The sequence below is a fragment of the Caretta caretta genome, chromosome 3 (assembly GCF_965140235.1).
Source record: "Caretta caretta isolate rCarCar2 chromosome 3, rCarCar1.hap1, whole genome shotgun sequence".
In the NCBI taxonomy this organism is placed as follows: Eukaryota; Metazoa; Chordata; order Testudines; family Cheloniidae; genus Caretta; species Caretta caretta.
The window spans coordinates 74,280,655-74,304,624 of record NC_134208.1 but is presented as its reverse complement, the minus strand read 5'-3'; the positions used below and the strand labels follow the sequence as shown (position 1 = coordinate 74,304,624).

Genomic DNA, 23,970 nt, shown 5'->3' with positions numbered 1-23,970 from the left:
TTGCCGTTTCCAGAAAAAAATTGCAACCTGTGACTTTCTTTACAGCCTTCGCAATAGTTCTGTTATGAAATACCACGTCCAGGCTATAGCAGAAGTGCTAGCCCTTCTGAGATCACGTAAAGCCTGGCTTTGCAATATTATTGTGAGCAGTTTTCCAGTATTTAACTGAGATCACTGGAGGAATCCATGTCCCACAAACACAGGGCCAAACCCTCAGGTCTGGATTTCAACTTTCCAAGAAAATGACAGGCGAGGTGGGGGGAGCTCTTCATAGAATATCAGGGTTGGAAGGGACGTCAGGAGGTTATCTAGTCCAACCCGCTGCTCAAAGCGGGTCCAATCCCCAACTACACCATCCCAGCCAGGGCTTTGTCAAGCCTGACCTTAAAAATCTCAAAGGAAGGATATTCTACCACTTCCCTTGGTAATGCATTCCAGTACTTCACCACCCTCCTAGTGGAAAAAGTTTTTCCTAATATCCAACCTAAAACCTCCCCCACTGCAAAGTGAGACCATTACTCCTTATTCTGTTGTCTGCTATCACTGAGAACAGTCTAGGTCCATCCTCTTTGGAACGCCCTTTCAGGTTTGTTGAAAGCAGCTATCAAATCCCCCCTCATTCTTCTCTTCTGCAGACTAAATAATCCCAGTTCCCTCAGCCTCTCCTCATAAGTCATGTGTTCCAGTCCCCTAATCATTTTTGTTGCCCTTCGCTGGACGCTTTCCAATTTTTCCACATCCTTCTTATAGTGTCTTCTACAATGGTCTTCTAAATGAGAGACTCTTCAAGAAGGGTGGAAGATTGCACTTTGGCCTCCTACCCCACAAATTACAAGGGATCTGCAGGAGCCAATGGCCATTTGGTGTATGGCATCTCCCACCTCCAATCTTCTTGGGCACATAGCCTTTGTAGCATGGCTCCACTGGAGCTATCCGTGCCCTTCAGAAGGAATCCATCCATAAAAGGTGCTTCCACTACATGGAGGGGCCCTGCAGGAATGCGAATAAACTCCAGGCATGATCTCCATGGAGCTGATGGAGAGACTGTACGGTCATTCCCAGTTCCAGCCGGAGCATGCCCATTCTCCACCTTGGTCCATCCTAGCCCCTTCACAGATCTCAGTACCAGAGAGCCCTCTGCATGGACTCAAAGCACAGAAACAGTTTCACACAGATGACTGAACTCAAAGTAATGAACTGGGCAATAGGTTTTAATCAATCAAAACTCCCACTGATTTAATTAAAAATGGAATAAAGATTTCGGGTTTTGGCCAAGTTTCTTTATAAGTACTATTTAAAATACCCTCAAGCAAATGGGTACATTCTTCAGCTACATCACTGGGAATGCTTTACTAATTCATTCATTAAATAATATTAGACAGAAAATTGTGAGTCAGCAACAGAACAGGAAATTTACAAAATAGATAGTTAGTTTTTAATATGGAAAGATGTTTCCAGTTTAATCAAAACACTAAAATAAGGAAACTCATCTTCACGTTTAATATTTTGTTAGTGGGGGGGAGACCTCTTTGCTTTTGCATTACTACCTATCACTGGCTTATTAACAACTTGTTCATAAGCACCTCAACATAAGGAAGGAAGTTTGACAATACCTTGTAGGAAATTTGGCAGATTCCTGGCAGCATTAATTTGGGTAATTTGTGCAGATTTTCACCTTCCTTTGAGGCTGGAATTGGCTGGGATCACTGCATTTAGTTTCTTTTGTATCCTCTGGAGGCTGTATCCTCTGGAGCAAAAGAAAAGATTACTGAACTTTGCCTCACAGAATCATAAAAATGTAGGACTGGAAGGAATATCAATAAATCATCTAGTCCAGTCCCCTGCACTGAAGCAGGACTAAATATAATCTAAACCATCCCTGACAGGTGTTTGTCTAATCTGTTCTTTAAAACCTCCAACGACAAGATTCTACAACCTCACTAAGCAATTTGTTCCAGTGTTTAAACATCCTTACAGTTAGAAAGTTTCCTAATATCTAACCTAAATCTCCTTTGCTGCAACGTAATCCCATTAGTTCTTGTCCTGTTCTCAGTGGTTAAGGAGAAGAATTTATCCCCCTCCTCTTTGTAAGAACCTTTTAAGTACTTGAAAACTATGACTCCCCTCAGTCTATTCTTCTCCACTAAACAAACCCATTTTTTTCCATCTTTCCTTGGAGGTCATGTTTTCTAGACCTTTAATCATTTTCGTTGCTGTCTTCTGGACTTTCTCCAGTTTGTCCATATTCTCCTGAAGCATGGTGTCCAAAACTCAACACAATACTCCTGCTAAGGCCTTATCAGCACAGAGTAGAGCGGAAGAATTACTTCTTATGTCTTGTTTACAACTTCCTACTATTATATCCCAGAATGAGGTTTGCTTCTTTTGGAACAGTATTACATTATTAACTCATATTTAGTCGATCAACTATAACCCACAGATCCTTTTCTGCAGTACTCCTTCTTAGGACGTCATTTCCCATTTTGTATTTGTGCAATTGATTATTCCTTCCCAAACTAGTATTTCGCATTTATCAATATTAATTTCATTCTGTTTATTTCAGACCATTTCTCCAGTTTGTCAAGAACATTTTGAATTTTAATCCTGTCTTACAAAGTGCTTACCACCACTCCCAGCTTGGTATCATCTGCAAACTTTATAAGTGGACAAATGACCAGGGAGCAGTATAAAGATATTGCTCAGGCATGCAGGAGTGAAATCAGGAAGACCAAATCACACTTGGAGTTGCAGCTAGCAAAAGATATTAAGAGTAAAAAGAAGGATTTCTACAGGTATGTTAACAACAAGAAGAAAGTCAAAGAAAGTGTGGGCCCCTTACTGAATTAGGGAGGCAACCCAGTGACAGAGGATGTGGAAAAAGCTTATGTACTCAATGCTTTTTTTGCCTCTGTCTTCACAAACAAGGTCAACTCCCAGACTACTGCACTGGGCAGCACAGCATGGAGAGGAGATGACCAGCCCTCTGTGGAGAAAGAAATGGTTCAGGACTATTCAGAAAAGCTGGACGAGCACAAGTCCATGGGGCCGGATGCACTGCATCCGAGAGTGCTAAAGGAGTTCGCAGATGTGATTGCAGAGCCATTGGCCATTTTCTTTGAAAACTCATGGAGACTGGGGGAGGTCCCGGATGACTGGAAAAAGGCTAATGTAGTCCCCATCTTTAAAAAAGGGAAGGAGGAGGATCCTGGAAACTATCGGCCAGTCAGCCTCACCTCAGTCCCTGGAAAAATCATGGAGCAGGTCCCGCAAGGAATCAATTCTTAAGCACTTAGAGGAGAGGAAAGTGATCAGGAACAGTCAGCATGGATTCACCAAGGGCAAGTCATGCCTGACTAATCTAATTGCCTTCTATGACGAGATAACTGGCTCTGTGGATGAGGGGAAAGCAGTGGACGTGTTATTCCTTGACTTTAGCAAAGCTTTTGATTCTTGCCAGCAAGTTAGAGAAGTATGGGCTGGATGAATGGACTATAAAGGTGGATAGAAAGCTGGCTAGATCGTCGGGCTCAGTGGGTAGTGATCAATGGCTCCATGTCTAGTTGGCAGCCAGTATCAAGCAGAGTGCCCCAAGGGTTGGTCCTGGGGTTGGTTTTGTTCAGTATCTTCATTAATGATCTGGAGGATGGTGTGGATTGCACCGTCAGCAAATTTGCAGATGACTCTAAACTGGGAGGTGTGGTAGATACACTGGATGGTAGGGATAGGAAACAGAGGGACCTAGAAAAATTAGAGGATTGGGTCAAAAGAAATCTGATGAGGTTCAACAAGGACAAGTGCAGAGTCCTGCACTTAGGACGGAAGAATCCCATGCACCGCTACAGACTAGGGACCAAATGGCTAGGCAGCAGTTCTGCAGAAAAGGACGTAGGGGTTACAGTGGACGAGAAGCTGGATATAAGTCAACAGTGTGCCCTTGTTGCCAAGAAGGCTAACGGCATTTTGGGATGTTTAAGTAGGAGCATTGCCAGCAGATAGAGGGATGTGATCATTCCCCTCTATTCGACATTGGTGAGGCCTCATCTGGAGTACTGTGTCCAGTTTTGGGCCCCACACTACAAGAAGGATGTGGAAAAATTGGAAAGCATCCAGAGGAGGGCAACAAAAATGATTAGGGGGCTGGAACACATGACTTATGAGGAGAGGCTGAGGGAACTGGGATTGTTTAGTCTGTGGAAGAGAAGAATGAGGGGGGATTTGATAGCAGCTTTCAACTACCTGAAAGAGGGTTCCAAAGAGGATGGATCAAGACTGTTCTCAGTTGTAGCAGATGGCAGAACAAGGAGTAATGGTCTCAAGTTGCAGTGGGGGAGGTTTAGGTTGGATATTCGGAAAAATATTTTCACTAGGAGGGTGGTGAAGTACTGGAACACGTTACCAAGGGAGGTGGTAGAATCTCCTTCCTTTGAGGTTTTTAAGGTCAGGCTTGACAAAGCCCTAGCTGGGATAATTTAGTTGGGGATTGGTCCTGCTCTGAGTAGGGTGTTGGACTAGATGACCTCCTGAGGTCCCTTCCAACCCGGATATTCTATGATATTAAACAGACCCAGATCGAGGACAGATCCCTGTGGGAATCTACTCCATATGCCCTTCCAGCTGGACTCTGAACCGTTTAGCAGTGTGTAGCTAAACATTTTAACAGGAGGAGCGAGCAAGCATATTTGCATCCCTTACGAGAACCCTGCATAGGACTATTCTTTTAATCCCGCTCCCATCCCGTCCCATAATACCCACTCCCACCTGCTCTCGCATTGTTTATTCAATTCTTATCCACTCCCACTATTACGGCACAGCCTTTCAGAGCTGGACGGCTGGAGGGCAGCGGCTGCAGGCTGGGTGCCCAGTTTTGATGGCAGCGCCGCCACTGCCAGCGGCAGCGCAGAAGTAAGTGTGGCAAAACCATGCCCGCTGCAGGACTCTAACCCCTACTGTTTTTTTGTTATTTTTCCATCCCACTTTTCTGCAGCCCCAGCTTTATGCCCTGGTTATGGTCCCGCTATTTATAACTACTCTGAGTATGGTTTTCCAACCAGTTGTGCACTCACCTTACAGTAGTTCATCTAGGTTACATTTCCCTAAGTTTGTATGAGGTGGTCATGTGAGACAGTATCAAAAGCCTTACTTAAAGTTGAGATTTAGCACATCTACCACTCCCCCCGCCATCCACAAGGCGTGTTACCCTGTCAAAGAAGGCTATTAAGTTGATTTGAAGATTTGTTCTTGTTGACTAAATATATGCTGACTATTACTTATCACCATCTTATCTTCTATGACAGGGATCAGCAATCTTTGGCATGAGGCCCGCCAGGGTAAGCCCCCTGGCGGGCAAGGCTGGTTTGTTTACCTGCCACATCCGCGGGTGCGGCCAATCGCGGCTCCCACTGGCCACGATTCACCGCTTCAGGCCAATTGGGGCTGTGGGAAGTGGCGGCCAACACATCCCTCTGTGCATGTTGCCTCCCACAGTCCCCAATGGCCTGGAGTGGCGAACCGCAGCCAGTGGAATCTACAATCGGCCGAATCCGCGGACACAGCAGGTAAACAAACTGGCCTGGCCTGCCAGGGGGCTTACCCTGGCAGGCTGCATGCCCAAGTTTGCCGATCCCTGTTCCGTGAGCTTACAAATTGACTGTTTGATTATTTGCTCCACTATCTTTCTGGGTACCGAAGTTAAAATGACTGGTCTACAATTTCTGAATTGTCCTTATTAGCTGTTTATAGATGGGCAAATACAGTACCTTTTTCCAGTAGTCCAGGATCTCTCCCACCCTCCATGATTTCTCAAAGATAATCGCTAATGGCTCAGACCTCTCATCAGCAGGTCCTTAAGTGTTCTAGGACAGTGGTTTACAACTACGAGTCTGTGGACTACGTCTAAGGGGTCTGAAAAAGGTTGTTGTTACCATAGAACAGTGGTTTACAATCTGTGGTCCGCAGACCCCTAGGATGCATTTTGTCAGGCCCTAACCACTTGAAGACATCTAACTTGTTGAAGTAAATCTTAACTTGTTCTTTCCCTATTTTAGCCTCAGATCCTATTCCTTTTACAGTGATGTTCACTATGTTAGTTGTCCGCTCACGGCTAACCTTTTTGGTAAAAACTGGGGGGGGGAGGGGGCGGAGGAGGGGAATACATTTAATATTTTAGCCATTGCTGAGTTCTCTATTATTGTGTTTCCCTCCTCATCAAGTAATGGGCCAACTCTGTCCTTCGTCTTCCATGTCTGGCAAACAGCTTTCAGTTACTTAAAAAAATCATTTATTCCTTTTTAGCCACAAACCCTCTTTGCTTTTGTAAACTACCAGTAACAGCTGAGCTTTTATTTATTTTGAGTCCATTACATAACCACATTTATTGTCATTTGGTATCTCTCCTACCCAAAAGCTGCTCAGGAACTCTTGCACCGTTTAGGAAATTTTTTACCTTTTTTGTGAATTGTGGTAACAGCATTTGTTTATTCTGATTCAATGACACAGCATTTGTAAATAAAAAACCACCAATTTAACATTTTTCCCCACTGATTCAAGAGAAAGTACCACATGCTCTCAAGCCCTTTTTCCCTCCCATTTTGTGGATCTGCTTACAGAGATGAAGCAGAGTCTGAGCCTACCTCTTGGATGTTCACTCAGAGGATACTTCGACACAGTAATTAACTCGCAGCTGGCCCGTGCCAGCTCACTCAGGCTTGCGAGGCTCGGACTAAGGGGCTCTTTAGTTGTGGTGCAGACATTCGGGCTTGGGCTAAGGCCTGGGCTCTAGGACCTTGCAAGGGGAGAGGGTCCAAGGGCTCAAGCTGCAGCCAGAGCCCAAGCATCTACACCGCACTTAAACAGCCCCTGAGCCCTAGCCCTGTAAGTCTGAGTCAGCTGGTACAAGCCAGCTGTGGGTGTCTAATTGCAGTGTACACATATCCAGAGAGGCTGACCTGCATCCTCCAGTCAGCCCCCATCCACCTGACCAGAACAACAAGATAAGGGCTCACAAGCCAGTGAACAAGGAGTATATCTTGTATGTGAGAGAGAGCAATTACGTTGGCAGCATTTTACCACTCACCTACGTAGACTGGTATCATTAGCTGAATGCAGCAACATGTAGGCAGATTAACTAAATGGAGCTCATATCCCTGATGGAGGCTCCCCACACTACAAATAATAAATGTTTAGTTACTTTTTCTGCATCACCCTATGGCATGTTAATTTTGGGGAAGGGAATATTGTTTCCTTTGGTTGGGGTATTGCAAAATTAAATGTATGAAGAATAATCTAAACTGAGAATTGATATAGCACTCAGAGGTTTCAAATGCAGAGTCACGTCTGCCCCTTTTATTTTGAGGAGCACTCCTTCCCATCTTTATTTGGAATACACTTCTGTCCCATTTCCTTCTTTAGAGACACACCCCTGTTTCCATTGTTACAGAAATTTTAGCTTTTTAAAAACTCGTTTGTGGTGGGGGGCTTTTAAGCCCCATCACATGCTAACATATTAACAACATATCTTTTTAGCAGATATCTACTCTGGTCTAGATTATGGGAGAATAAATAGGCCAGAAACTAAAATGACAATTCACCACTTTCAAAGCAAAATACAAAATTAATTCCTTTTAGTTTTTCCTATAACTATTTAAATAATATTAGTTAACAATAAAATCAAGCCAACCAAAGAAAAGGAGCTAAAAGATGATTGCCAAAGGTGTAGAAACTAATAAGGCCTAATTCTTGCTTACAGTAGTATACGGTCATTAAAACTAACAGAAATGCTTTACTGTGAGAAGAGAGTCTGGCCCCTAATGTTGAAGGGCCAAAACCCTATAATTTGTAGAGCCTATTTAACACCTTTCCCGCTTCTGCCACTGCTTAGAATCAGTCTGCTCCAGATTTGAAGACCTATTGGAAATTTGAAAGGTTATGAGAGGAGCATGCCACACAGGCTTTGACAAGTTGCCTCCTGACTCATGAATTCCCAGTTGTTCAGTAAGGAGGCTTAATCTTGTAACATGGCAGCTACTCTGACGCTGATCCACCAAAACAGTTCAGCATGAGCACAGTCTTACTGAAGTCCACGTGTGTGCTTAAAATTAAGCACATGCTAAATTGCCTTGTTCAATTGGTGCAAGAGCATTCAGCAACTTGCAGGTGAAAGCTTTGCAGAGGAGTTTCTGGGGGCATAGTGTGCAGGGTGTACAGCTGTATTCCTTACCCCAGTTCCACATACATTCATAGTTTCCCTCATCCTGCATACATGAGCAGAGAGCATCCTGCCCCTTGTTATTTAAAGTTCAGCAACTCTTAAACTTTCCCATTTCTAATAGTAACCCTGTTGGAGAATGTGGTGTATGTAGCTCTGAAAATCTGACATATTACTTGTTTTCTGTGTACAGGCACCTTTAAATTTCTAAGCACTTTCCTGGTGAGCAGAATTCAGCAGCCATTTTATTCTCAGAACTCGGCACAGACTGTAAGAGACAACACTGCATGCTGTTGAACCCACGGAACATGAAAGTCTATTGTAGTCCCTGGTTATAGAGCAGGGGTGGGCAAACTTTTTAGCCCGAGGGCCACATCTTGGTATGAAAATTGTATGGTGGGCCATGAATGCTCACAAAATTGGGGTGGGGGTGCGGGCTCTGGGATGGGGCCAAAAATGAGGAGTTCAGGGTGCAGGAGGGGGCTCTGGGCTGGGACAAAGGGTTGGAGTGTGGGAGGGGAAAGGCTCCAGCTGGAGGTGTGGGCTCTGGGGTGAGGCTAGGGGATGAGGGATTTGGGGCGTAGGAGGGTGCTCCAGGCTGGGACCAAGGGGTTCAGAGGGCGGGAAGGGGATCAGGGCTGAAGCAGAGGGTTGGGGCACAGGGTGGTGAGGGCTCTCGTCGGGGGCCAGAAATGAGGAGTTCGGGTACAGGAGGGGGCTCTGGGCTGGGGCAAGGGGTTAGGGCACAGGAGGGGTGCTGTGGGGGTGGCACTTAGGGGCAGCCAGGGGGCTGGGTGCGCTGCCCCTGCCCCCTGGCTGTCCCTAAGCGTAGGAGCCAGAGGGGGAACATGCTGCTGCTTCCGGGAGCCCCAGCACATGCGTGTGGAGCAGCCTCCGACCCCACTCCCTGGCCAGAGCACAGGAGCAGGGCAAGCCCCAGACCCTGCTCCCCAGCAGGAGCAGGAGGGCTGTTTTAAACTGTCTGGAGGACTGGATGTGGCCCCCAGGCCCTTGTTTGCCCACCTCTGCTATGGACTCTTTTTTTTTTTTTTTAAATTCACACTGGAAAGGCTCAAGCTTTTAGTTCTGGATATCCCCGTTCAATCCCCAGTGTTTGCTATAACAGTCATTGCATTCTCATGAAAGCTTCACTTTTGTCCTCAATCTAAAATAAAGGTCATTCAGATTTAAAGTATATTTGCTCTTTGTGAAACATATCACAGGCACATACAATTCATTGTGAGAGGGAAAAAAGCCTTTCAACAGGGGAACTAAAATGCTTTAGTTCTGTTTTAAAAAACAACATAGCTTTTGGATGCTATTTGGGATTAGGAATTGTCTGGAAGAAATGTGATCAAAACCACACTGCTAGTTAGAATCTTAATGGATTGCGGGGGAAATTGTTAAAAAAAGAAAAAAAGCACATTAAGAGAATGAATCCTGAATATAAACCTTCAAAAGGTACACACTGTATACCGTTATAGCATTTGCTAGATGCAGGTTTTACTTCTATATATCTGGGTAAACCAGGTACAATGCTGGTTGAGTTGATAAAGCAACAACCCTTTTACCTTCCTTTCACCTAAAGTGAACACTGATGGAAAATGTTTTAGACATAATAAGGACATCAGCCTGTTCACAAACATTTCAAAATCCATTATATGTGATTAAGAAATATTGTTGTCCCTTGAACCAATCATTTTTCAAAAATGCATATACTCACAAATCCTTTAGCAGATTTTATAAACTCAGGGCTATATTGTCTCAGAAATAACTTCATGAATAGCCCTATGTTTTCACACAATCCTACTTCATATGGATCTCAGGGGATCCATGGGGCTTGGGAGCCAGACATGCTTACTTTTGTGGGAAGGAAATCCTGCCTCCTGATGGAAGAATTTGGAGGGAAAACTCCTGGAGTTCTCCAACCCGGAGTGTTTTCAAGGGAGCGGATAATCATGGGAGAGGAAAATATAATAATAAATAAAATAAAAAAAAATAATTACAAGTGATAGATCATTAAATCAGTTCTGGAGTAATCAGAGACTCCATGGAAATCATCATAGAATCCTAGAAGGGACCTCAAAAGGTCTTCTAGTCCAGTCCCCTGAATTCAAGGCAGGACTACATATTATATAGAGCATCCCTGACAGGTATTTGTCTAACCTGTTCTTAAAAGTCTCTAGTAATGGAGATTCCATAACCTCCCTAGGAAATTTATTCCAGTGCTTAACCACCCTGACAGTTAGGAAGTTTTTCCTAATATCCAACCTAAACTGCCCTTGCTGCAATTTAAGCCAATTACTTCTTGTCCTATCCTCAGAGGTTAAAGAGAACAATTTTTCTCCCTCCTCCTTGTAACAACCTTTTATGTACTTCAAAACCGTTATGTCCTCCCTCAGTCTTTTCTTCATCAGACTAAACAAACTATTCAACATTGGTGAGGCCTCATCTGGAGTACTGTGTCCAGTTTTGGGTCCCACACTACAAGAAGGATGTGGATACATTGGAGAGAGTCCAGCGAAGGGCAACAAAAATGATTAGGGGTCTGGAACACATGTCTTATGAGGAGAGGCTGAGGGAACTGGGATTGTTTAGTCTGCGGAAGAGAAGAATGAGGGGGGATTTGATAGCTGCTTTCAACTACCTGAGAGGTAGTTCCAGAGAGGATGGTTCTAGACTATTCTCAGTGGTGGAAGAGGACAGGACAAGGAGTAATGGTCTCAAGTTGCAGTGGGGGAGGTTTAGGTTGGATATTAGGAAAACTTTTTCACTAGGAGGGTGGTGAAACACTGGAATGCGTTGCCTAGGGAGGTGGTGGAATCTCCTTCCTTAGAAGTTTTTAAGATCAGGCTTGACAAAGCCCTGGCTGGGATGATTTAATTGGGGATGGGTCCTGCTTTTGAGCAGGGGGTTGGACTAGATGACCTCCTGAGGTCCCTTCCAACCCTGATATTCTATGATTCTATGAAACCCAATTTTTTCAATCTTCCCTCACAGGTCATGTTTTCTAGACTTTTAATCATCTTTGTTGCTCTTCTCTGGACTTTCTCCACATCCTTCCTGAAATGTGGGGCCCAGAACTGGACACAATACTCCAGTTTAGGCCTAATCAGTGCAGAGTAGAATGGAAAAACTATTTCTCGCGTTTTGCTTACAACACTCTTGCTAATACATCCCAGAATGATGTTCACTTTTTTTTGCAACAGTTTTGTTACACTATTGACTCATAGTTAGTTTGTGTTGTGATACACTATGACCCCCTGATCCCTTTCTGCATTACTCCTTCCTAGGCAGTCATTTCCTGTTTTCTGTGTGTGCAACTGATAGTTCCTTCCTAAGTGAAGTACTTTGCATTTGTCCTTAGTGAATTTCATCCTATTTACTTCAGACCATTTCTCCAGTTTGTCCCGACCATTTTGTGTTTTAATACTATCCTCCAAAGCACTTGCAACCCTTCTCAGCTTGGTATCATCCACAAACTTTACAAGTGTACTCTCTACACCATTATCTAAATCACTGAAGAAGAAACTGAACAGAACCGGACCCAAAACTGATCCCTGTGGGACCCCACTTGATATACCCTTCCAGCTTGACTGTGAACCACTGATAACTAATCTCTGGGAATGGTTTTCCAACCAGTTATACACCCACCTTGTAGTAGCTCCATCTAGGTTGTATTTCCCTAATTTGTTTATGAGAAGGTCATGCAAGACAATATCAAAACCCTTACTAAAAAGTCAAAATATACTACATCTACCGTTTCCCCCCATCCACAAGGTTTGTTACCCTGTCAAAAAAAGCTATTGGGTTTGTTTGACATGATTTGTTCTTGACAAATCCATGCTGTTACTGATCACCTTATCTTCTAGGTCACTGGTCTCCAAACTTTTTGGCTTGCGCACCCCCAGGGTGAAGACCGGAAGACCAGCCGCAGATGCACCACCGGAGGGGAACACCACCCGTGAACGTGCAGAGCTGCCGTTAAATTAAAAAAAAAAAACGGCGGAGTGCCATCTGGCGGCACTCCTGCTGCCGCGCACTCCCTGGGATCATCTCGCACACCCCAGTTTGGAGACCACTGTTCTAGATGTCTGCAAACTGATTGCTTAATTATTTGCTCCATTATCTTTCCGGGTACTGAAGTTAAGATGACTGGTCTGTAATTCCCTGAGGTTATCCTTATTTCCCTTTTTATAGATGAACACTATATTTGCCCTTTTCCAGTCCTCTGGAATCTTCCATGACTTATCTTCCATCTTCCATGACTTATCATTGAGTTAAAAGTGCTCAGATATCACAGTGACCTGACATGTGCAGTATGAAAACCTATACAGAATTGAAAAGATTGGAAATGTCAATGATAGGAAATTTCCTGTATTAAGAGAAATAAAATAAGGAACAATAGTCACACATCTACTAATAGGAAAGCATAATTATAGTGGATGACATTTAAGCTTGGTCAGTTGCTGCCAAAAGAGCTGTCAACTATTCTAGCCTAAGTGTTTAAATTAAATTCATTTTTCACTTCATTCAAGTTCTCATTTCTAGTCCAGCTATAATCAACATTCTTTGTACTAGTGCGGCAATACGTTATTGCCATTCTTGGCCTTTAAGTCAGTCATCTTCCACTCAGGAAAGTCAATTTAAAAGCACTGCTACGGTGCCATGGGTTTCATATTAAGCAGATTCCTTTTCATTGTATTGTAGCTGCTCATCTCAAACTGAAAAGGAGTACTTGTGGCACCTTAGAGACTTAATCGGAGCTGTAGCTCACGAAAGCTTATGCTCAGATAAATTTGTTATTCTCTAAGGTGCCACAAGTACTCCTTTTCTTTTTGCAAATACTGACTAACACGGCTACTACTCTGAAATCATCTCAAACTGACATTAAACACCAATGATCACTTTGTCAACCTCAGAAGCTACGTAGTATCGATACCTGATTTTCAAGTAGTAGGTTCAGCAACACTTTCTGAATGAAAAGTGGAGAAGATAAAAGCAGTAAGAAAAGAATCCTGTTTCTAAATGAACTGGGAATTATCTGGGGTCAAATCCTGTTAAAGAACATAAGAACAGCCATACTGAGTCAGACTAAAGGTCCATTAAGCCCAGTATCCTGTCCTCTGACAGTGGCCAATGGTAGGTGCCCCAAAGGGAATGAACAGACAGGTTATCATCAAGTGATCCATGCCCTGTTACCCAATCCCAGCTTCTGGCAAACAGAGGCTAGGGACACCATTCCTGCCATCCTGGCTAATAGTCATTAATGGACCTATCTTCCGTGAATCTATCTAGCTCCCTTTTGAACTCCGTTATAGTATTGGCCTTCACTGGTATACTCTGGTAAGGAGTGCCAGAGGCTGACAGTGTGTTGCGTGAAAAAATACTTCCTTGTGTTTGTTTTAAACCTGCTACCTATTCACTACATTTGGTGGTCCCTTGTTCTTGTATTATGAGAAAGAGTAAATAACACTTCCTTCTTTACTTTCTCTATACCACTCATGATTTTATAGACCTCTATCATATCCCCGCTTAGTCGCCTCTTTTCCAAACTGAAAAGTCCCAGTCTTATTAATCTTGCCTCATACAGAAGCCATTCTATACCCCTAATCATTTTTGTTGCCTTTACTGAACCTTTTCCAATTCCAATATATCTTTTCTGAGATGGAGCGACCACATCTGCATGCAGTATTCAAGGTGTGGCCGTACCATGGATTATATAGAGGCAATATGATATTTTCTGTCTTATTATCTATCCCTTTCTTGATGTTCACTTTACTCATGCAAGTATCCACTGAACCAATATTTTTTACTCATAAGAATTTTAACAGAATTTGTCCCCTGATGTAAGCATAGATTTCAGTGACCGTGTATGTGCTTACACCAATCTGATTAGAATTCCCTCGTGTTCTTCACTGCCACCAATCTTCTTAACCCTTTCTGTACATCTCAGCTACCTGAACGAGTCATAAATTTGGTTCTCAGTGTTTTGTTTTCTTCCTGCATTCAAATCACGAGCCAAATTCAGATCTAATGTGCAATCACCCTGACTTCTGGAGTTGTTACCACTTACATTAGTTCTGAACTTGGCCAGTCATTCTTTCTATGACTGAGGTGCACTCATGTGAAGTTGTCGGGCTTTTCCACAGATTGGTTGAAGTCATGATTAGCCAAAGTTTACTCAAGTTCCCTGAAACCTTCTAATTGTCCAGTTGCTGATTTCAAGTTTGAGACTACAAAGCCTGCTGTACTGGTTCCAATGATTATCCAACCCTCCAATTACCTCAAGTTCTGAGGCATTCCCAAGACCTTTTGGCAGTCAGGACTGACTTTATCTGGCATTTGGTATGGGTTAATGTGTTAGACTAATAAATCAAGTGTAGTCTACATAAAGTTTTAAATACATAACTCCATTATTTCTATAACAAGTTGCTTCAACAAACTAGAAATACTTGCCCTCCCCCAGGACTAAGTGCATTCTAAGCTGAACGTTTTTAACTACACCTGTTTTTGAGGTATCCAAGCCCAAACAAACAAAGATTTTGAAAACATTAGAAGTACTGTTTCCCCTATATCAGTGGTTCTCCACCAGGGGTACAAGTAGCTCTGGGGGGTACATCAACTCATCTAGATATTTGTCTGGTTTTACAACAGGCTACATAAAAAGTACTATTTCAGTACAAACTAAAATTTCATACAGACAATGACATGTTTATATTGCTCTATATACTATACACTGAAATGTAAGTATAATATTTATATTCCAATTGTGTTATTTTATGATTATATGGTAAAAATGAGAAAGCCAGCCATTTTTCAGTAATAGTGTACTGTGACACTTCTGTATTTTTATGTCTGATTTTGTAAGTGAGTAGTTTTTAAGTGAGGTGAAACTTGGGGGTATGCAAGACATAGACTCCTGAAGAAATGGGGCAGAGGCTCTCAACCTATGATAGCTAAAAACTGCCCAAACGGTATTCTACCAAACATCCCTATAAAGGAAAAACCAAATGAACTCTTTTTGCTGATAGTACACACGATAAATCTCAGCCCAAATTATATTTTTATTGGCATTATAAATATCCAAGAATAAAGGTTTATACTGAAAAGTATCTCCTCAGTCATAACTAATATTTACTACTGACACACTAAAATGAGGGTTTTTGAGGTCAGTTATTCACAGTAACAATACAGTACTTAATATATTACATCTACAAAGTGATTTTCAAACACTGTCCAATTGTTTAACATCTGAAAAATAGACTGAAGAAGTTTCTCTAGAACTTTTTCAATGCTAAATAAGAACTTCTTTCATTATTTATAAACTTGGTAAAACAAAAAGGTCTACTAAAAAACATAATACTGCATTTTAAACTACGTCGTAACCATATTATTTATCCGGCACGTCATCACTTTAAAGTCTCATCTAAATAATAAAAACACTTACAAAACGTATCTGAAAAACAATTTGTGTACAATCCCTGCAGGCCCTGATGCTGTATGCTTCCCCATGTGGGCTGACCCCAAGACTCTGCAAATGCAAGTGATTAACCCATGTGGTGCAGCTAGCAGGATAGGGTCTTAAGCCTCCAATCGTGATCCCTTTTATTTCAAGGGGAGTTTTGCTATTCACATTCATGGGAACATGAATTTACTTTCTAAATTGAATAATTTGCAAGTTATTCCCACAAATACTCACCCTCCTCTCCCCAATACTAAAGCAAACACACAATTACTGTATTCTAATCTTTTGGCAATGTACATCTTTAAACCAAATATACCTGAGCTCAACAATATTGATATTTTTCATCAGGGTGTGTAAGAACATTCTTTAAACATAGCCATCCAGACCCATTTTTGAAGTGTGGCTTCAGTCTGAATGGTGATTTTTCAAAAGTAGCAACATGAGATTCCAGGCTTATTGTTTCTCAATTATTCCATATAAAATCTGTTCCATGTACATGGGGGTTGCAGTTTGGTTGGTTGTTGTAATTGCCTACAAATTCAGCCAGGAACTTGAAAGCCAAGCTGTGTTTTTTCTGGCTCATCCATCAAGACCGCATAGGCTAAACTCTGCCTTCAGTTACATCTGTGCAAACCCATAGTCATAAGATTCTTTAAATTGCTGCACCTGAACAACCCCATAGTTTTCAGTAGGGCTGCCCAGGTTTAACCAGTAGGGTTGTTTTCAATGTAACCAAGGGCCAAATTTGGTCCTGCAACTGTAAGTAAGGCACCAATCCTGCAAATATCTCCCCATGTGTTTAAGCACATATGTAGTTTCATTGAAGTCCATGGGATTGGAGATTTTAATCATTCCTCTAACATGCATCAGCTAGGAAAGTATTCAGATCCCCTTTTTTAGCTGGTGGGCTAAAGCTTATTTTTGTCCCTAAATTAAGTAGATATCAGTCTAAATACAAACAAGAGCAGCTGTGTCGTTTAAGATGATGCCATTTTACAGGCACTTTTCAGGGCAGAAACACAGGGGTTTTTGTTTTGTTTCGTTTCAGAAACAAAAGTTGTCTAAAACATAATGTGTCACAATTGAGCCCAAAGCAACTTTTTATACAAGTTATAAACCTCTAAGGCAAGTAAAAGGGGGTAGGGAGATTAAAACAGAAATATTGACTCAACTATCAATAGTCATTAGTGCAAAGAGAAGCCACCGAACAATGCATGTCCTGGTCTATTTATTTCAGAGCACATTTATTTTTTTAGTCCTGGTGAAGTGCAATCCCGATGTTTGAACTAAAGTGACGGATACATACAACAGTGCAGATCCCAGTTTAAGTACTGCGGTATAAAAGCAATCCCTTCCACCTCGCCTCCAGGATGGCTTATTTTTCGATCACACACGTATGCCACCCTAAAACGAGATCCTGGCTGTTGCAACCTTACAAGGCAGCCAACACCATCGCCGGGCACAGAAACCCAAAGCGTCAGAGTCACTGTTTAAGCGTCTCCTTGGCAACCAAGCTTCCCCACAGACCCCTCCCCGGCTGGGTGGGGTGCAGGACTCCACTCGACAGGTTGGGGGGAACTAAGTGGAGGGTGATTGATTCGCGCGGGGACGATGCAACCCTCGCAGGCGGGACGCCCTTCCATTGCAGGTTGCGGTCCTCCAGCCCAGGGGGGCCGCCCCCCCCCCGCCCCGCGCCACCCCCACAGCACGGCCCCGGGGGCAGCGCCCCCTGATTAGGTAGCAGCAGCAGGCGCCTCCTGGCGCGCAACAGGCTCGCTCACCTCCCCGGGCGACACAAAGCGGCTGCGGCTCTGCACCAGCCCCGGCCGGGTGCCGTCTCTCACGCGCCGGGCGGGAGTCTCCCCGCCGTCTCCGGGGCTTGGGGAGCCAGGCGAAGCCAAGGAACCGCAGCGGCCCGGCTGCCCGCACCGCGCTAGCACAGCGGGACTGAGGGGCCGGCAGCGGCTGGGCAGGAGGAGCTTCTCCTCTGCCTCCTCCCCGCAGGCGGCGGCGGCGGCAGCCGGGGCCCCTTCCCTCCAGTGCGCAGCGGCGGCGGCACAGGCCGGGCAGCGCTGTGCGCACCTGCAGGAGGAGGAGCTGGGCAAGGGCAGCGGGAGGGCTGGCGGGCACCAGGCGAGCTCCTGAGCAGCATCGGCCCCTGCCCTCTCCCGCGGGCACCCATCCCCCTTCAGCTGCCTTGGCCTGGCCCTTTGAGGGCAGCCAGCAGGTTGGCTCCAGCTGTCTATGGCGGAGAGGAAGGATAGGCCAGTGGCTCACAGGCTTCCTGGGCCAGTCCCGTCGGGTGTGAGTCTGCCCCCCACGTTAGGGTGTAATTGCACTGTGGGTAGGCATCCCCCTGCTGGCTTTAAACTAACTAGCCCACGTGGCGATAGCAGAGAAGATGTGGCAACGCAGGCTTCGCAGCAGGCTCGCAATGCGCACCAGCAGCCCTCGGTGGGCTTGTATAAGGGCGGCTAGCCTGCATTGACACCCCATGCCACCATGTCTCCTCTACTGTTGTTACCTGGGCTAGCTAGATCATATCGAGTGTGGGTATGCTTCTCCTCCTTACAATGACACCTTAATTTGCAGCACCTCTCTGGGCCCAAGTTCCCCATCTGTGAAAGGGGGATAATACCTCCCTACCTCACAGGGGTGTTTTGATGGTAAATGCATTAAAGATTGTGAGTTGCTCAAATGTTATGGTATTAGAGCTGTAGAAGTACCTAAAATTGATTGTTACCAAACCTGTTATATGGCATGATGCATTTGCCTAGCACTTTAGTATCATAGCTAACACACAATCCCTGTCCCAAGTGCTTACAATCTAAACAACACAGACAGGGACTAACACACAACACACAATTTGACGATAGGAAGGTTGAGGGGATTATTAATGACGGAGGGGGGTATGCTTGAAAAGATGGATCAGCCATGTGAGCTGTGACCTAAAGTGATCCTAAAGGAGAGAGCAAATGTATCATGTATCTAACAGCCATGTTCAGACTGTCCACTGGGGTGCTCTGCTCCTTTAGAGGCCTGGCCTGACTGATATAATATAAAAAAAGAAAATACTTATTGATTGTCAAGATGTGCTCACGAAAAGCCAGTCATAGTTAAGAATTTATTTGAAGAGTGAAATTGTCCTGTGGTTATTGGAAACTGGAAGCCAGACAGCTGGCAACGCAGTGTGTTCACAGAGAGAAGGAATAGATTTATTTATTTCCCACTTCCTCTCAAGAAGAGTAATGAATTTCTAGTTATGTCATTTACAAAGTGTATTGATTATTGTTATTCTGCTAAAGAGATGGACAAATTATCCTTACCAATATACCTGTCAGATCTTTGTGTGTGTTATATATATATATATATAAATAAATAAACACACACATACAATAAGGCATATATGCCACAAATAGAGATGTGGTTTTTTTAGATGTTTTTAAAAATTTGACTAAACTTGGAGACTGGATTTTATATAATTTCTTTCTAGCTGCAACAGAAGGCAGCATTACCCTCCTTCAGCCTTAGGCTAGTGCTTGTGTGAACTCGAAACTGAGGCTGTTTTCATACATGGGTACAAGCATTTAATTTTACTTGTTTTGACAAAATAAAGGAGCAGTAAATTATGAATCTCAGCTGTGCACTTGCATAGCTATGAGACCCATGGGACACTGAGAGGTGCCACCTAACATTAGTACAACAGTGTGGTGCCCCGGGGGGGGGGGGGGGAAGGGGTTCTAGCCAGTTGTTGTAGGGAGTTTTCAAAGAAGCATTTTTTCCTGGTAGCCTTTTGATACAGTGGCTAGATTTTGCTGCTAGTAGAGTTTTAATGTCTGGGCTTTAGCTATTATGCAAGAAAGAAAAGATTTTATATACACAAGACTAGGGATCATCAGACCTGGGTTCTGCCTCAGACTTACTTTGGCCAGTCATGTCAGCCAGAATTTTCAAGTTTGTGTGTCTGGTTCAAAATCCATGGAAGTTAATAGGAATCTCTCTCTTGCTTTGGATCTGATCTTAAATAAGTAAGGTTTGTGGGCCAGATTTTCAGCTGGTGTAAATTGACCCTAGTTTCCTCCAGAGATGGAGGATCTGACCCTGTGTTTGCATGTTGATTGGTCTGAGACCATTTTACTGACTTCACTTTCTCGAAGAAGTCTTCGAAAAAACACCATTTCCTGTCACCTCTCTCAGCTACATCCTCTTAATTAGGAAAATCTGCACTAAATGTGAAGTCCTGTCTAGTTAATCTGTAGCATGCCTTTTTATTTAAAGACAGTGCTGTAATACAAGGGGAAGAGGTGTATGTATTCCCTTCTTTTGAGTTTGGAGGGCTACAACAAACCACTTAAAAGCCATTCTGCAGTAGGGGCTGCTAAGCATTGCAGAAACCTATGGGATCTGTAGATGGCTCTGGTACCAGTAGAGCTAAAGGAATGATCTAAGGGAATGAGCACATTTCAGGGACCAAACTCCATGTCTGTTTCATGGGTTGGGGGTGGGGAGTACATCCAAAATGGTCAGTGAGAATTTCTGTCAGTGTGAACTTAGCATTTACATTTTTTCATCGGGAAGATACCTTGCAGAGAGCTGTTTAACATTGTTCTATATACTTTTCCAACACTGTAGCTAATTGTATAATTCTAATTATTATTCCCTCAGTAACTACATTGTAGCACAGATTCAAAAGACAGATGAGTCCTGGGGGATATATGTTCATGCAATATTTTCATAATCAAGTACCCAATGCATAATTTACTAAATGCTAAAGTGCATTGCATGCTGCTCCTTTGGTTTTTTTTCAGAATCTCCAGAACAACCACCACCGCTGATTTGAATTCCTGCCATTTTTTTTTTTACTGGATATACTAGATAGAAAGCAGCCAACAATGACTTTTTGTACAGTTATAGTTTATAAAAGGAGACAACCATAAAGAAGAATTCAGCAATTCATTATACATTAGTCTGTGGAAAACATGTTATTTCCATTGTAAGAAAATTGTGCATTATCACTGCCCCTTACAAATACAGGGCCTGATCTGGCAATGAGCTCCATGCAGGGTACCCTTACAACTGCACAGAGCCCAGTTGACTTCAGTGAGGCTCTGCATGGATGGACTCATGCATCTGTGCAGAGTTCAGTTCAGCTCCATGCAGACACAGAGGTCTCCCCTTTGAGATAGCATGTTCTCACACTCACTCTCAACATTATATCTATCTCAGATGAAAGCTACCTACATGGGTAAGTATATTCCTTATTTTATCTGTGATCTTATTTATTAAAATTTCCTATTTTCATTCATTGTCCAACCCTGCAGTGGGAGAATCAGACTCCTTGATCCTGTTTATAAAGTATGTGGGTGACTCTGAGAATCTACTCAAACTAAAGGACCAGCTGTCATTTCATTACTTTTACTAGTCATGAAGGATGTTAAAGGAAATAAAGGAGTTTTGAGATACTACTCATGAAATCTTGTTCTGCACTCTACTATTGTACATAAAAAACTGAGTTAACTTAGGCCCTGATCTTGTAACTTCTTGTGCACAGAGTGGAAAGCTGTGTCTGTGTGAAACCCCATTGAAACCCATCCATGTGAAGAAGTTGCAGTAATGGGGCTTTAGAGCTTGGTCTCATTCTTATTATATAGGCAATAAAATGTTGAGTCTATAAGAACTGGATAGCATCCCTTTAAATAGTTTGGGAGCCTTCTAGTGAGCCTCTGTCTCTTATTGCAGTCTCCATAGAACCCTGCCAGAGCAGCAGTATGCATATAGAGGTAGGCCTTGTATATTAGTAAACATGGTGTGACAAAGCTCTGTCCTTACCTCCATGGGTCCCACATTTCCTGACAGATTTCGCTAGCCTCAGAGGCTCACTGTGACCCTCCACATAACCCTTCTCTCTCTAGGGAGAAGGGAGACAGTCTACTGAGCCATTTTCATCATAAGCCAGCAAAGGAGGTGAGGAGAAGTTATCCTTCCTTGCACAGTCTCAGTGATTAGTCAGAGGGGCAAAGGTGGGGGGGAGCCCAGGCCCACCCTCTACTACAGGCTCCAGCCCAGGGACCCTGATAGTATCAGCTATGGTAGCTGACCTTTTAGAAACATGACATGTACAATTCCCTGTGCTACTTCCCCCACAGAAGCCCTCTCTTCCTCAAGCTCCACTTCACCCTTACCTCAGGGCCTCCTTCCTTGTGCCTGATATGGTGTGTACTACTCAGTCTCTCCAACAACACAACTTCCTCCCACAACTCCTGACATGCACACCCACCTGACTAACTGGGAGGCTTTTAACTAGTTTCAGCCAGTCCCTGATTGGCTTCAGGTGTCCCAATCAACCTAGCATTCTCCCTGCCTTCTGGAAAGTTCTTAATTGGCCCCAGGTGTCTTAATTGACCTAGAGCAGCTGCCATTTCACTTATCCTGGTACCAGGGATTTGTTTAGCCTGGAGCTAATCTATCTATCTATCTCCCACTACTTTTCTATAGCCAGCTGGCCTTGCCCCGTCACAACAGTTACATGGAAATCACTTGTGTCTATGTAGTGTCCATGTAGTCTTAATGTAGGGAACAAAGACACAACAAAACTCCCTCTGTCTTCAATGAAAGTAGGCTCAGTCTAATGTTGTAGCATTATGGGAATAAATGCTATGTAGTATTAGGGAATAAATCATTTGCACATCAGTAATAATAAATAATTAGTAATAATGCAGCAGTATCTTTCAGATTTGTATTCCACTCTAGAGACTAATGAAACTCTAGATATCCTGTGGATATATTAGGAAGGACTACTAACAAAATGTTTTGAACTAGGTGTACATGAAATCTCGTTGGGGTGAATGAAATATTTATGTGCCTTGTTACTGTTAATCTATTTAAATATCAATTAGTCTCATCTTATCTCAAAGACAAATCTAATACTACCTTTTTGTGGTAGAAAGGCAACCCATCACATGATCAACCCCTCCCCTCCATATTAAACCAGCCTTGGGTGAAACTCAGGGTGGTCACCACTAAAAATGAAAAAAGGAATGTTCTGCTGCTGATAAAGCACCCCCACCTCAGGAATGTCTCTAGCAAAAGTTATAACCACCAAGGTTGTAAAGATGCTGGGAAATTAGGGAGGCTACAGAAAGAGACTCGACAAATGGTAAAATAAGCTCTTACCAGCATGTTATGCTGACCATCTGGACAAACAGAAAAGGTCACAACTAAGTGACAATTTGGGCATGAAACATAAAATATATATATAAAAAAAAAAAAAACTTGGGCAGGAAGGACACATAGGTGCCAGTGTGTAGTTGGTTAAAAATTTTGTTATTTAGGAGTGTGGGATAATGTGATAGGTCTAGTAAATTTGAAGGAGGTAGCTAGTTTTACCTATATAATGTAAATGAAAAACAATGCTCTTTGGGAACCATTTCCGGATCGCAGTGCAACATCAAGCTGCTGGAACGCTGACCCCTCTGCATGACCGTGATGTGCAGAGGCATTGCCAGGAACCCCCAGATGAATGAATCCTGACTGGCCATCGGGTGAAATTTGTCTGTATATTGGGAGTGGTGAGCATAAGATATTTGCTTGGTATATGTATTCTGTGTGTGTTGCTAATAAATAGATGTTTAGAGCACATAGATGTGTAAGGCTCTTTCGCTGGGAAAAGGTTCCGTAGAGCCCTGAGGGAAAGGGCAGGTACTTATATTGACCAAGTTTCTTCCAGAGCCCATGGGTAAGGATAGGTGCCTTACACCCTGAGCCTTCAGAAGGGAAAGGGTGGGTCACGCCTTGAGCCCTTGGTAGGGTATAGGCGAGGTGCCCTAAATTGAGTGGGTAACACCCCCTTGCTTGCAGGGCATTTTCTCCATTTGCCACTAACCAGCACCCCAGGTACTTAAATGCAGAAACCCTGATCTAGGTGCTGGCCCTGAATGTTGATATTCATCTGTCTTGATTCTGCATGAGTCATCCACAAAATGTCAGTATTTTCTTCACTCATTTTGAGGTCACAGATTGTTAAATTCCCTGTTCTAGACATCAATCACCTGGCCCAAATCTCCCTTACAATCAACAATTAGTGTAATATTGTCTGCCTACATGTCTACTTCATGCTATGTTCCATTTGGATTTGCTTACTGATAAAGTCCATCACAATTGTGAATAGTAATCTACTATGCACTGATCTCTGGTGGAGCTCAAGTGTCACCTCGAAACCCTAAGTTACACCAAAGGGCGTCTGTGCTTTTGTCATAGAACTGTCATACCAACACATCGCCATCTGGACATGGTCGTGTGG

The 23,970-nt window shown here is 43.4% G+C and overlaps 1 protein-coding gene across 11 annotated transcripts in view; it reads right to left on the bottom strand.

The window, feature by feature from the left end:
- Positions 1-17,735, bottom strand: part of KLHL32 (kelch like family member 32) — a 236,131-nt gene extending 218,396 nt beyond the window's left edge. For 5 of the 11 annotated variants that reach the window (XR_012667619.1, XR_012667618.1, XR_012667617.1 and 2 more), the window contains exons 1-2: positions 17,453-17,730; positions 1,614-1,747 (exon numbers count right to left, since the gene is read on the bottom strand). The gene's annotated coding sequence lies outside the window, so the exon portion shown is untranslated. Of the gene's footprint in view, positions 1-1,613; positions 1,748-17,452 lie in introns of all 11 variants that reach the window. The other 6 variants (XM_048844962.2, XM_075126594.1, XM_048844958.2 and 3 more) reach the window with 4 other exon arrangements.
- Between the last annotated feature and the right edge of the window lie 6,235 nt (positions 17,736-23,970).